We start from the raw sequence: 13,608 nt of genomic DNA, 5'->3' as shown, positions 1-13,608 counted from the left end.
AATCGCCACGTTTCCTTTGTTCTCCAGATTACAGCATCTACCATCTCTTCAGGACACAAAAGCCAGCACGGTTAGCACAATACACTAGCAATTGGGAACGGTGTTTGAATCCTGTGCTATCTGTAAGGAATTTGTACATTCTCCCCGTGTCTGCGTGGATTTTCCCCAGGGGCTCCAGTTTCCTCCCACTGCTCAAAAACATACCCGGATGGTAGTTGGGCAGCAGGGGCTCATGGGCTGAAGGGCCTGTTACCATGCTGTATGTCTAAATTAATTTTTTTTTAATTAAAGAGATGCTTCATGAGAATTCATTGCTGAATTGAAACACACTCGATAGAGCCTACCTGACCTCCATTTTTTTGTTTTAGATTGCCAGTAATATTTTGTTATTGTTCTAACATTCAATTGTGTTCAAAAATATCCATCTTCCTTATTATTTGACGATCTCACTCAAGGCTCTAACAGAGGTTTGACCTTTTCACAACTGCCAGTAAGAGACAGGTAGACTTTTTATTGAAAATGTTTGTGATTCTATCGATGGATCAAATGATCGATGGGACTAGAATAGACAGTACCTCAGAAAGTTATTATTTTTCCTGTAAATAGTTCCCATTAAATACATGAATCTCTGTTATTATATCCAAAGAAATATAGTACATGTACATGTTAGGAGCTACTAGCCAGTGCTTGGATGGTGTTATTAAATAATGGGCTTTAAGAAAACATCAGAACATATGCAAATAAGTTCTTACATCAGACACACACCAACCTGAACACATAGAGCTACTCCTTCATCAGCGCTGGATCACAATCATGGAAATGACCTCAGGTCATAGAGCTAAGAACATAGAGCCCAACACCTCCATTCCAGGTAGTTTGACATTCATTTGCCTGCATTTGGTCTTTGTCCTTCTCAGCCCACATATGTGTTTAAATGTCTTTAGAACTTGGTAATTGTACCTACTACACTAGTTTCATCCATCAGCTGAGTGAAAATATTGCTCTTCAGGTCTTTGTCCTCTCATTTTAAACCTATGCCTCCAGTTCTCAAATTCTTTACCCTGCGAATAAAATGATGAGCATTTACTTTATCCACATGCCTCACTATAATTCCATCAGGCTCCTGAGCTCCAGAGGATAAACACCCAGTCTCGCCAATCTCTCTCTGTTACTCAAGCCCCCCCACCCAGTCCCCTGGCAACATCTTGTTGAATTTTCTCCACACCCTTTCCCTTTATTGATGCCTTTCCTTTAGCTGGCTGACCAGAAATGCACACAGCAGTAGAAGTGTAGCCATCCACACCTGTCCAGTTGAATCATGAGGTCCCAACATTTGTACTCTATACCCCACCCAGTGGATGCCAAACACCTTCTTCACCAACATGACCATCTTTATGGGATTCTGCACCAGTAGGCCAAGACCTTTTTATTCTACAACACTCTCCAAGCCTTGGCACTTACTGTAATCTGCACCCTGGTTTCACTTACAAAATAACAACACTTCACACTTGTCAGAGTTAAATTCTATTCACCCCTCCTTAGTCCACCTTCTCAGCTCTTCTTGATCCTGTTGTAAATATAGATATTATTCCACACTTTCCTCTACACTCCCAATTTTGGTGTCATCTACAAATTTACTTCTCAAAAGCCCAGTGGAGTCCCTTCATCAGACGAATAAAGCAGTGCAAAAAGACAATTCATCTCGACCTTCTAGAAGACAGTTAAGTGTGGGCATAAAACACAAGTCTTGCTTGAGATAATAGCATCCTCCATTACCAAGGTGTGCTAAGAAACTAATCTCTGGTCAGTATAGCAGGGTCAGCTTGTTATGCTTTGACTCCTAAATACAGTTCACTGAAATGAAATCACGAACTGTACAGCACATGTGGCATGGGGAAGAATTTCCAGGCAATGATGTTCTTGGACTAGACTAGAGGTTCCTCTTAGAATTGACCTTTCCCTATCATCCAGGTATCAGCCAATTCAAACATGGCACAATGAACGGGAAAGCTCATGAAGAAAATATATTTCATGCAAAACCACTCAAATCAGCTCATTTAATTGTTTTTGTAATGCACATTCAATTACAAATATTCTTTGGTAAATGGAATGGCTCCTCGGGAAGTTTGTTTAAGAAGTATTTGTATTTTCTTTATGGAACCAGGTTTAGCAATATTTTCTTACATAGAATAATTGAGCATTGCATTTTTTAAATTGCTCCTTTTGTCAATAAGAAGCCCTTTGGGTTGTTATAGCATCTTATTACAATGGGAAATGACCATTTTCTGTCTCTGATTTGGGCATCTTTTCTGCAAATTCAACCCCTGTTTAATGATGGAAAATTTGAATGTTAATTGCAGGTTAATTACGTAGAATCGCCCATAATGGGTTGCTTCATAATCATGAAATCAGTGCTTACATCTCAGGAGCCATTTGTCCCATTGATTTCTGTGTGTTTGACTCGGTTTGTGTGTGTGCATGCTTGAGAGACAGTCCTCACAAAACTGAAAAGATACATTTCCCCCCTCCCCCACCTCCCCCACCCCCGCTTTCATTCTCTAATGACTTTTCCAAGTATTTAACTGATGGAAAAATCTACAGTTCCTTTTAAAACACAGTGATTTGCATAATTCCGTGATTATTTATGATCTTATGAATTAGAAGCCTTCTGGCCCTTGAGCTTGCCAGGTTATAGATCATGGAAGCAGTGATCTAATTGGCACCTCAGCTCTGCAGTTTTGCGTACCCCTTTGTAACCTTTTACTCCCTTCTTTATAAGTTGCTCTAGAAGATATTCAACGACATTGCTTCCATTCCTCTTTGAGGAAGAGATTTCCAAAGCCTTATTTTTGTTGAAATGTAAAAATATTATTTTTAGATTGTCCCACATGAGCAATATAATTTCCATATCAAACCTGGCAAGCCCCTGCAGGGTCTTGTATGCTTCAATTAAATTATTTCTTGTAATTCTAAACTCCAGCAGGCACAAGCCAAGCATGCCCAACCTTGCTTCAAAGGCACCTCATCCGTGCCAATATGAGTCTGGTAAGGATTTTCTGAATTGTTTGCAATGTATTAACATCCCTTCTTATGGTTAGAGTAGTGGGTGGAATGGTTAATGTAGCGATGAACACAATGCTGTTTCAGCGCCAGCTATTATGGCACCGTCTCCCAGTGTCGGCATGTGTTTCCTCTGGGAGCTCCGGTTTCCTCCCACCCTTCGAAAACATACAGGGGGTATAGGCTAATTCAGGTATTTGTGTAGCAGGGGCTCATGGCCAGAAGAGCCTGTTTACCCTGCTGTATGTCTAAGTAAATCGAACTACAGATAATGATCTCATCAATTTCTTATTGAACTAAAGTATAAACTCATTACTTCTGCATTAGAGTCGGAGAGCTATACCCCATGAGTATAGATTCAAAGGCCCTACTTGTTCATGGTGATAAAATTACCCATCGCAGATCATGCCATTTCAAATTCTTCTCTCATACCTCTTCAGCCCTATCCTCTGCATACATCTTTGAAATGTAATTCTACCTATCTCTGCTGCTTAAGTTGGTTGGCAGATGTGCAAATGAGAACATTCTGTTAGCTCTCTGTTTATTCGTTCCACCTCCTCACTGGACTTTTGTGAATCGTGCCCTAGGACGCCTATTTCTGACAACAGTTTCTCACCACTTAGACAATATGCTTTTATTTTGGGTGAAATAGGCTGTTTCACATCCTCCTTCATTGTATTTTGTTCACCAGATCTTTGTGCATGCTTCTTTCTCTCTCTCTCTCTCTCTCTCTCTCTCTCTCTCTCTCTCTCTCTCTCTCTATCGCTCTTTGACCAACTTGTGTCCTCTTTGCAACTTATTATCTTTGTATGCAATGTGAATCCCAACACCATGGTTAGTGGTTAGTGCAACACCTTTACAGCACCAGTGATCAGAACCAGGGTTTGAATCCCGTGCTGTCTGTAAGGAGTTTGTACGTTCTTCCCGTGTCAGCGTGGGTTTTCCCCAGGAGCTCCAGTTTCCTCCCACCATTTGAAATGTACTAGGGATGTAGGTTATTAGGATGTAAATTGGGTAGCACAGACTCATGGGCTGAAATGGCTGGTTACCGCTCTGTATGTCCAAATTTTTAAAAACATTTTAAAAAAATACCCCATGGCACACTCATAAAACAATCTGCCAACAAGAAATGGTCTGATTTATGCTAACTCTTTTTTTCCTGTTGGCCACATCAGGTGACCCTCCTACCTCCTAACCATGAGCTTTGATTCAGTATATAAAATTTTGATCAACTTTCTGGAAATACCAGTTTCTCTTTATTCGCAGCCCACATTACTTCTTCAAAGAGCTCTAATAATTTTATCAAATATGGTTTCTCTTCCACAAAGGGTGCAAGAAAAAATGGAAAAGAGGGGGTTATGGGTGTGAGGTAGGAAAGATTTAGACTGTTGAGTAGGTTTATATAGGTTGGCACAACATCGTGGGTCCAAGAGCCTATACTGTTGTACTGTGCAATGTTCTATCTAAACTTCACTAATTACCTTGAAATTTTCAGGTACCCTGCTAACTTATTTTAATAGTAGCTTCTAACATTTTCTCAATGATAGGTGTTCAGTTAACTGGCCTGAAAATCTGTCTCCATCTGAATAAACGAATAAGGGGGTGACTCGGTTATGCTTAGGGAAGACATGTTTAGGACTATACTATTACAGCGCCAGTGACCCAGGTTCGAATCCGGCACTCTCGGTAAGGGGTTTGTATGTTCTCCTCATGTCCGCGTGGGGTTCCACTAAGTGCTCTGGTTTCCTCCCACCTTTCAAAATGTACAAGGGTTGTAGGTTAATTGGGATATTTGGGGGGCACAAGCTCATAGAAAGGCCTGATATTGTGCTGAATGTCTGTATTAAAAAGAAATCACATTTGCTATTAGGGAGAATAATGAGAGGGGAAATAACTGTGGAAATTGAAATTGCCCTGAGAGGTGGAATAGTCTTCTATGTCTAAAGAAATGATAATAACTGAGAAAAGAGCAGGAAGTTACCCTGAATATAAACAGAATCCCAGATCTGCCTTGGGATTCTTTGATGTCAGAGGAAAAGATAAAGTACCTTTGTAGCAGGAATGTAAGCCTCAACTTTGTGTTCATGTCGCTGCCCTGGGAACTGAATGCATTAACTTCATGCCGAGAGGTGAAAGTCCCTTTACTGATTGACATTTGGCAGGAGAGACACTAGAATGAGATTTATTTATGTTTTCGGGACCTTGTACAATGTAATTAAGTTAGGACCATTTACTGTGTTTGGCTCAATATCCATTAGCAATGTGAACATTTCCTGTGTAGTGTTTACATTTGATTATGTTATGTAATACAACTAACAAAAAAGTCACTCACCAATAATTAAGCCTTTAAATTTTCCTCATTTGTCATAGAACATAGAATAGACTGACGAGGACTGCCTCCTCAGCCCACCTTCCCAGTGATGACCATTATGGCAATCTAAGCTAATCCCATTTGTCTGCACATGGTCTGTATCCCTTACTCTTTTTTATACTAAAAAAACCTGCATTATTGTCATATACATGACCTATCTCTGGAAGCCTCTTGCTTGTTTACATAGAACCGAAGAAATGCTGGGTCAATGAGTCCTTTTACACAGCAAGCTGGCTTCCTGGAGCAAAAGAGGCAGGACATGTAGCACAGTAGAGTTGACATCTAGTGTGATGTAAAGCATACGCGCCAGGCAGTCACATTGCTTTGTACATGATAATGGCAGTTGAACAGCGGTGCTAGCCGTAGACATATTTTGCACTCTTTGAATGCAAGCAAATCTTCGAAGCATTGCATTCAAATTTTTGAAGCTTGCGATCTTGCATTTGTGTAAACGATGTGTTCGTGTGATCAGAAAAATGTTGGAGGAGAATGTGAAGAGAAGCAGGGAGCTGTTTGAGGCAGAAAGGCACACCTGTTCAGAATACAAGTTGAATGTTGTGTAGTGCGCGTCGAAAGAACCAAAGACTTGTTGATCCAAACCAAGGCTTTTATTAACTAAAAGACTGGAGCATATCACAAGTAGGTCGACCAGTCCAGAATGACCTGGTCTGGCTAGGAGCAATCCTTTAAGACCTGCCAGTAGGTGTGGCTACATTCTCAGCCAATCACAGTCATCCTACACGACCATCTGTACATGTACACATTGGTGATAGAATCTGTACTATCACATGTTGCTTTTGTATCATCTCCCCTTGCAGCACATTCCAGGTGCCTACCATCCTCTATGTTAAAAAAAACTGTTTTCACACACCTCCTTTAAACTTCCCCCCCTCTCTCCTTAAACCTCTGCCCCTTAGTATTTGACATTTCCTTCCTGGGAAAAAGACTCTCATATTATATACTTTTTATCAGGTCACTCCTCAGGCTCCAGTGCTCCAGAGAAAACAATCCAAGTTTATTCAACCTCTCATTAGAGCGGACGCACACCAATTCGGACAACGTCTTGGTGAACTTCTTCTGCACCCTCTTCAAAGATTTCACAGACCTCTCATAATGTGGTGACCAGAACTGCACTCAATACCCTGAATGTGGCCGAAACAAAGTTTTATACAGCTGGAATGTGACTTCCCAACTTTTAGACTCAACATCCTTACCGAAGAAGGCAACCATGAAGCACACACCTACTCTGTCACCCTATCCATGAATGCTCCACTTCCAGTGGACTTGCTCGCCCAGATCTTTCTGTACATCAGTGCTCCTACAAATCCTGCCACTTACTAGTACTCTTGCATTTGACCTGCCAACGTGCATCAACTCAGACTTGCTTGTATCTGCCATTTCTCTGCCCAATTTATAACTGATCTATGACCTGGTGACAACAAGTTTGGAGGGTCAAAGAAGTGACAAATCTGAATGCAGTTTAATCTTTATTTAATCTTTATTTAAGAGTGGGGAAAATCTCACCAGGGATTGCAATCATGTGCACAAACAAATAGATCTCACACGGTTCACACATATTGGATGCAAGTAAACAACTGATATTCGCTACAACCTGCAATTCCCACAAATAATATGAAAAGCTGGTATAAACAGTACTCATGACCCCTTGGACACGGACCCTTCAATTTATTAAAATGATTACAACAATGGATAAGTTACAAAAGTCCTCCTCAAGCATGCACCGCCATAGCTCTCCCCACCCTTTAACAGCATGCACCTTATGATAATATCTCCAGTGTCGCCCACAACTTGCCACCTGGAGTGGATCTGGGGTTGCTTCCTCGGGGAAAAAAGGGAGAGCTGCTCCACATGCCGGGCTTTACATGGGAGGAGTCGGCTCAGGTGTGCCCAAAATAGGAAAGGTGATTAAGAGAACCAATCTCATGCCAGATTTTAATCATATGAATTAGAATGGGGTTATCTGTTTTTTTTAAAATTATTCATTTGTCATTCCATTTATAAATGAAATCCTTCGCTGAACCCTCTCTCGTTGTATGTAGGCCCATTTGGATCCATGAGGGAGAGTTCTCTTCTTTGAAAAAGGATATGAGAGGAACCTTGCTTGGGCTCCTGAATATTTTTTTTAAATCCGGTAATCTTAATCCTCCCAATTTATATTCCCATGTCAGTTTCTTCATGGTGATCCTAGGCATTTCATTATTTGAAAGAAATTGCCTAGCATAAGCATTCAGTGTCTTTAAAAAATTCTTAGGCAAAGAAATTGGCAATGGTTGAAAGGGGTATCGCACTCATGGCATCACTTTCATTTTCACACAATTAACCCTTCCAATTAAGGCAGATCTTTCCATCTTTGTAAATCCTCCTCTATCTTTTCTAGCAGAGGGAGATAGTTAAGTTTGTACAGATTTTGTAAGCTATTCCCCACCATTATTCCTAAATATTTAATTTTATCCATTTTCCATTTAAACCGGCTTCCTTTTTGATATATTCCATAGTCAAAATTTATTAATAGCATCATTTCACTTTTTTCCAAATTTATTTTGTAAACTGAGACTCTCCCATAACTTTGCAGTGTGGTCTTTTGTTTAGCCAAATACTCAACCGGGTCTGCAAATAAATTGATTTTATGCTCTTCCTGGCCAACTCTGAATCCCTTTCTATCCAGATCTCTCTTTATAATTTCTGCTAATGGTTCAATTGCCAAAACAAAGAGGCCTGGAGACAGTGGACACCCCTGTCTGTTGCATCGACTCAAAGGAAACATGACATTTGGCCATTGGTTCTAATTTTGACTTGTGGTTTATGTTAAATAGTTTTTATCCAATCAATAAATATTTGGCCTATTCCAAATTTTTCTCCTACTTTGAATAAGAATGGCCTCTCGAGTCGATCAAATACCTTTTCTGCATCTAACGATACAGTTTACACTTGGATTTTCTTTAGATTTAGCCAAATGAATTATATTATATAATCTGCTCAAATTATCTGCAGATTTAATGAAGCCCACCTCCTCTCCTAATCTATTGGCTAACACTTTTGCCAAAATTTTGTAATTCACATTTAACAAGGAGATGGGTCTCTATAAAGACGGTTTTAGCGGGTCTCTGCTTTTATTTTTCAGTAGTACCATAATAATAGCTGTTGAGAAGGATTCCAGAAGAGTCTTAATTTCAATCGCTCTGTCCAACGCCTCCACAATGAGAGTCATTATCGGGCCGTTTTCAACCTGTCCCACCGAGATGTCAGGTCTTCAATCACTGTTAGTTTTTCTGCCACCTCTCTTTGTATGTTTTCCACCTTGGAGAATCATTCACTCAGAACCTCCATGGTTTCTATCATTGTTTGGAAATCCTGTGTTGATCACCCCCACCTCCTTGGGTTCATCCCGACATCGTGGCTGCACCTTCTTCACCTCTCCCTTGCAGACTTTCTGTCGACGATCTCGGTGACTTCCGAGCTTCTTCAATTATATTTTTCTGGGTCTTGTTCTTCTTACCCTTTGTTTTTTAGCATGTAACATTTTTGATTTGATGACTTAAAATTGGTCTTTTAATCAATTTTCACGGAGAGCTCTTCCAATCCATGTCTGTCGAGGTCCTAGGCATGGCCATAATTCTCTTGATTATCTCAGATGCCCCTTACAAACAAAAGATCTTCTGAGGCCTCACCTGTGGCTAAAGTGCATCAGTGTAAAGGTTGATTGAAAGGTAGTGGTGGACAGAAATATTCAGTTGCACTGAATTATTGACTCTTTTTTTCCGAGTGGGGCCATAGTGGCAGAAACCTTCAATGTGTTTCCTAATCCTTAGTGATGTTATTTTACAGAGAAACATGAACTAAAATAACATCTGCACATACACATAGACATGCATGACACATAAATGCACACATGACACATGCTTAAGAGCTCGCACACACACACACACACACACACACACATACCACACATACATACACACACACACACACACACATACCACACATACATACACACACACACACACACACACACACACACACACACACACACACACACACACACACACACACACACACACACACACACACACACACACACACACGCCCAGTTCTAACCCCTTCTCTCTCTCCCTCTGGGCACCCTGACCATTTTTTCTGCCACATTCCAGTTTCCATTTCTCAATCCCAGCAATCCCCAGACCTCAGACCCTGCCCACGCTATCATGAACCAACAGCCCAGTCCCACCCCCTCCCCATCGCCAGCCACTCTCCAGGAAAAAGAGTGGAAATAGAAAAATGTTTCAAAAGGAAACTGTAATTAATGAAATAGTGACAAACAGAAGAAATTTCACACCTGAGAATTGCATGTGGATCAAAAACTGATTTCCAATGAGTTGCAGTTGGATATTTGGCCAACATTGAGGCAAATGGCCATTAACAACATGCCACATTGCAGTTGAAAGTCATTCCAAACAATGAGACCTTCTGTTGAAGTATCACATCATTCTTAGCCAGTCCATACTGAAGCTTGCCTATACCTTCTAAATGAGCTGTGTCGTTACTTGATATTGTTTTGATTCCCATGAACTCAACCTGCATTTTCCATTTAGTTCCTAGGAAACAAACTACTGTTCTGAGGATGCTCCATGAAACGATTCTCAAATAACACCATTCCCTCCTCTGATAATACAAAAAATTGGCTCCTTGTATAGAAGTTATTGAGTGAAAGTTGATGACTAAATTGACCAAATACGATATGAAATGTTGCCATGGAACTTGTTCTAATGAGACTTAATAATCGGTGAATTGAATAGGCCCAGCACAGTAAAACCAAGAACACCAACCCTGGCCAAAGCCCAGAACTGTTTCAAAGAAGAATTAAACTGAGGGTTGTGCAGAATTTCCACTTCTGTGCAAAGTATTTGGCAGCTCTGGGCTGACTGAATGGCTGCTTCTCTCTGTTGACATTCTTGTAATTTATGTCATAATTTAAACCCCTTCATCAGATTACAGTTTTATAATCATTCCCAGGTGTTCTTTATTCAATGTTTTGTTTCAGAAAAAGAAACAACTGCAAGACTTCTTTATATCGACTTGCAAATCTTCTTTTTAAATGGTCAGGATAGCAATGGAATCCAACAATGCAACTTCTCAGTGCAAAATTTCATGCTATTTTTAAAACTATGTAAACAGTGCCAAGGAACTAGCACAATGAAAATACTGAGATCAGGAAAGTACCCCAGCTTACCATGTTGTTAATCTGAAAACACATAGCAAAGTCCCATCACAAACAGAAAAACTCAAGTAACCGATGTACTGGAGTGAAGGTCAAAACAACGTCGGTCAAATGTTTGAATTCATCAAATCCAGCATTCTATTTCAAATATTAAGTGGTGGGGGTTGGGGGGTGTAGATATCTACTTTGACTGTCATCAACATTGAAGGGATCAATAGGGTATCAGCAGAGCTAAGGAGATTTTTTTTATCAGATGGGTGAAACATGAAAGTCTGCAGACACTGTGATTGTAGTTTAAAGACACAAAAGTGCTGGAGGAGCGCAGCCGGTCTTGCAGCATCCTTAGAAGATAAAGATATATCTTTAACTCCTAAGGATGCTGCAAAACCAAATATGCAAGTGGGGCTGCGATGGAATCCAATCATCCGATAATCTCTCCTCAGCTTTGGATTGCTGGTAGAAAGTCTTAGTTTCAAATAGAACATGAAATAGGCCATTCAGCTCAACTCATCCATTCCTGGCGAAGTTGCATCTGTCCTTTCTCTCTGCGTGAGTTCCTCTTCCTGCTCCTACATGATCTTGCAGACCATGTGAGAGTCTGCACACATTAGCATCTAGAGGAACTCAGCAGATCGAATGGCATCAGTGGGGAAAAGGAAAGGTCGCTATGGCTAAAGCTAGGTTATAGCTCTTGGTTATAGCCCTAAGGTTATAGCTCAAATCCGCAGGAGAAGAAAGACGCACACACGCACCAGTAGAGTGTATTCGACACTGAGTCTATTCAGTGGCAGCTCTGCCTTTGATAGTCCGCTCGGCCGCATCATCACCGGGGTGTGGCTTGAGCGGGCTAGCTGCTGATTGGTTACCTCGGATGCCCAGGCCCCGAATGGGTCTCCTGCGATCCACTGGAGGGAACTGGCCAGTTTCACCACTCTGCCGGCAGTGTGGAAACAGGTGTTTCAGCCAGCATGATGCTTTGCTGGTCGCTGCGTTCAACGGCTATTTCCTGTGTCAGCCCGAGGCGCGGGCCGCGGGCTGCTACAAGGGTTCTTATTAGTGGATGGAGTTTAGAACTAGAGATAGCTATTTAAAAATAAGGAGATTCTCATTTAAGATAGGACTGAGATGATTTATCATTTCTCAGAACATTTGAAGTCTTCGGAACCCTCTGTCTCGAAGCAGGGGCTTTGGATATTTTATGACTGAGGGTGATTAACAAGCCTAGAAGGAAGGTAATTGGAATAGACGGGTGAGCAGAGTTGAGGTTATAGCAGGATTATTGATAGGGCAGGCTCAAGGGGCTGAATGGACTTTGACTGTCGATTTATATGTCTATATGCATGTTGATTTTAGGGTGATAATTACAGGGGGAAGGAGACTAAAGTACTCTTGGTGAGTTGCTCTGGGGCAAAGGAATCAAGATAAATTAAACTTTAAATAAAACACCCATTAAGACATTTTAGCTAAAAGACAGATTTCAATAACAGCATTTTGTGTCTGGCTTTTTTTTATTGTGTGCTAGTTTATCAACAGTGGGAATGATTGTATGACCTAAACTACAAATGTCCTATTTGGATAGTTCAATTTGGAGTTGAGGGAAATCTTGATCCTAGAGTACTGTATCTTGGAAAAGAAGCTTTTTAAAATGAATCCATTTATTACTTTTTTAGTTGTTTTCTGTATTGCAAATGTGCCGTGTTCTTATCTTTAGTAAAAAAGGTATCATAAATATTTACTTGGATATTCTGCAATAGAGCCGTTTTTAATAGAGTATTGGGTGCAGTCTTGAAAAGAGTCTTCCTCCATGTAATGTCTGGAGCAGAAGCCTGCAATGCCTTGGGGTGACCTTTATAATGTAAGTAATTAAGGTCAGGAGCCAGACCATTTTAATTTCCTCTTTAGTTGATTGTATGATAAACAGGGACTCCGTTAATATTTTATGGCTAGTATCTTTAGGCAAATAGAACCCAACTAAATTGAACACAGCCACTGAACTTCTGGCAAGAACAGATCAAGTCCATGTTGTAAAACATAAATCGTGGCACTTTCATTCATTTAAAAAAATTCCTCTTTAATTTATCATCTGCTCCTAACCAAAATGGAAGACTTCCCTCCAAACTTTGCCATTAAAACAAGTTTTAATCAATGAATAAGGGTATTCAGGTCAACTTATCCTCAAGAGTTCCTTTCGGGGATAGATGAAACGTGTAATGATCAGGCAATGGAATAATTTAACTGAAGTGGCTCCCAAGATCATGAAGGATAATATTGGAGTGTCACACCATAGTATACAGACTATTAGCAGTTCCTACAATGCAACACACTCTCCAGTATTCAATTTTCTCTCCACATGAAACTTAGAGTAATTTGAAACTCTTTCCTTTTGTAGCACGTGCACTGATTGCTTCAATTGCCTTTCCACCTGAATGTACCTTGTCAGAGGGAGATGATTCAATTTTGTAGCTCAGAAGATAAATTCAAGGAGATGCTTGTGCGACTTTCGTGGTACAAGCTGACCTCTCAGCTTCGCTGTTTGAGTCCAGATAAGGAAATGTTAAGTGATGTTTGACCCTATTTTGATTCACATAATGTTTAAACTGAAATGATCGAAATTTTGGGCCAATATTCAATACAAAAAAGTCATTGTGCCAAAACAAGATGAGTTTTGCTAATTTGGCAGAACAACTCTTGCCATAAAGTACTTTGAATGGCTGTTCACCAACACGGGAAGGCGACCTTGCTTTCAGCTTCTTAGAGAGTTGCAGCATGAAAACTGGTTCTTTAGTCCACTGGGTCTGTTAAAACTATCATCCACCCATTCTCATTAATTCTACATTACTCCTGCACTTTATTCTCTCCACATTTTCATCAATTTCCTCCCAAATTCCATCACTCATCCATACACTCGGGATGATTTACACTGGCCAATTAACCACACATC

At 40.5% G+C, this 13,608-nt stretch overlaps 1 long non-coding RNA gene across 2 annotated transcripts in view; it reads left to right on the top strand.

Moving 5' to 3' along the window:
* Positions 1–805: 805 nt before the first annotated feature.
* LOC138747184 (uncharacterized) overlaps positions 806–13,608 on the top strand; it is a 46,795-nt gene continuing 33,992 nt past the window's right edge. Inside the window, exons 1-4 of one of the 2 annotated variants that reach the window (XR_011347351.1) lie at positions 806–871; positions 2,981–3,045; positions 4,608–4,746; positions 6,404–7,181. This is a non-coding gene — a long non-coding RNA (uncharacterized lncRNA). Of the gene's footprint in view, positions 872–2,980; positions 3,046–4,607; positions 4,747–6,403; positions 7,182–13,608 lie in introns of those variants that run through there. The other variant, XR_011347352.1, reaches the window with a different exon arrangement.

Source organism: Narcine bancroftii, chromosome 12, assembly GCF_036971445.1.
Source record: "Narcine bancroftii isolate sNarBan1 chromosome 12, sNarBan1.hap1, whole genome shotgun sequence".
Taxonomy (NCBI): Eukaryota; Metazoa; Chordata; class Chondrichthyes; order Torpediniformes; family Narcinidae; genus Narcine; species Narcine bancroftii.
Note: the sequence above shows the minus strand (reverse complement) of the source record. Positions and strands in the feature narration are given on the sequence as shown.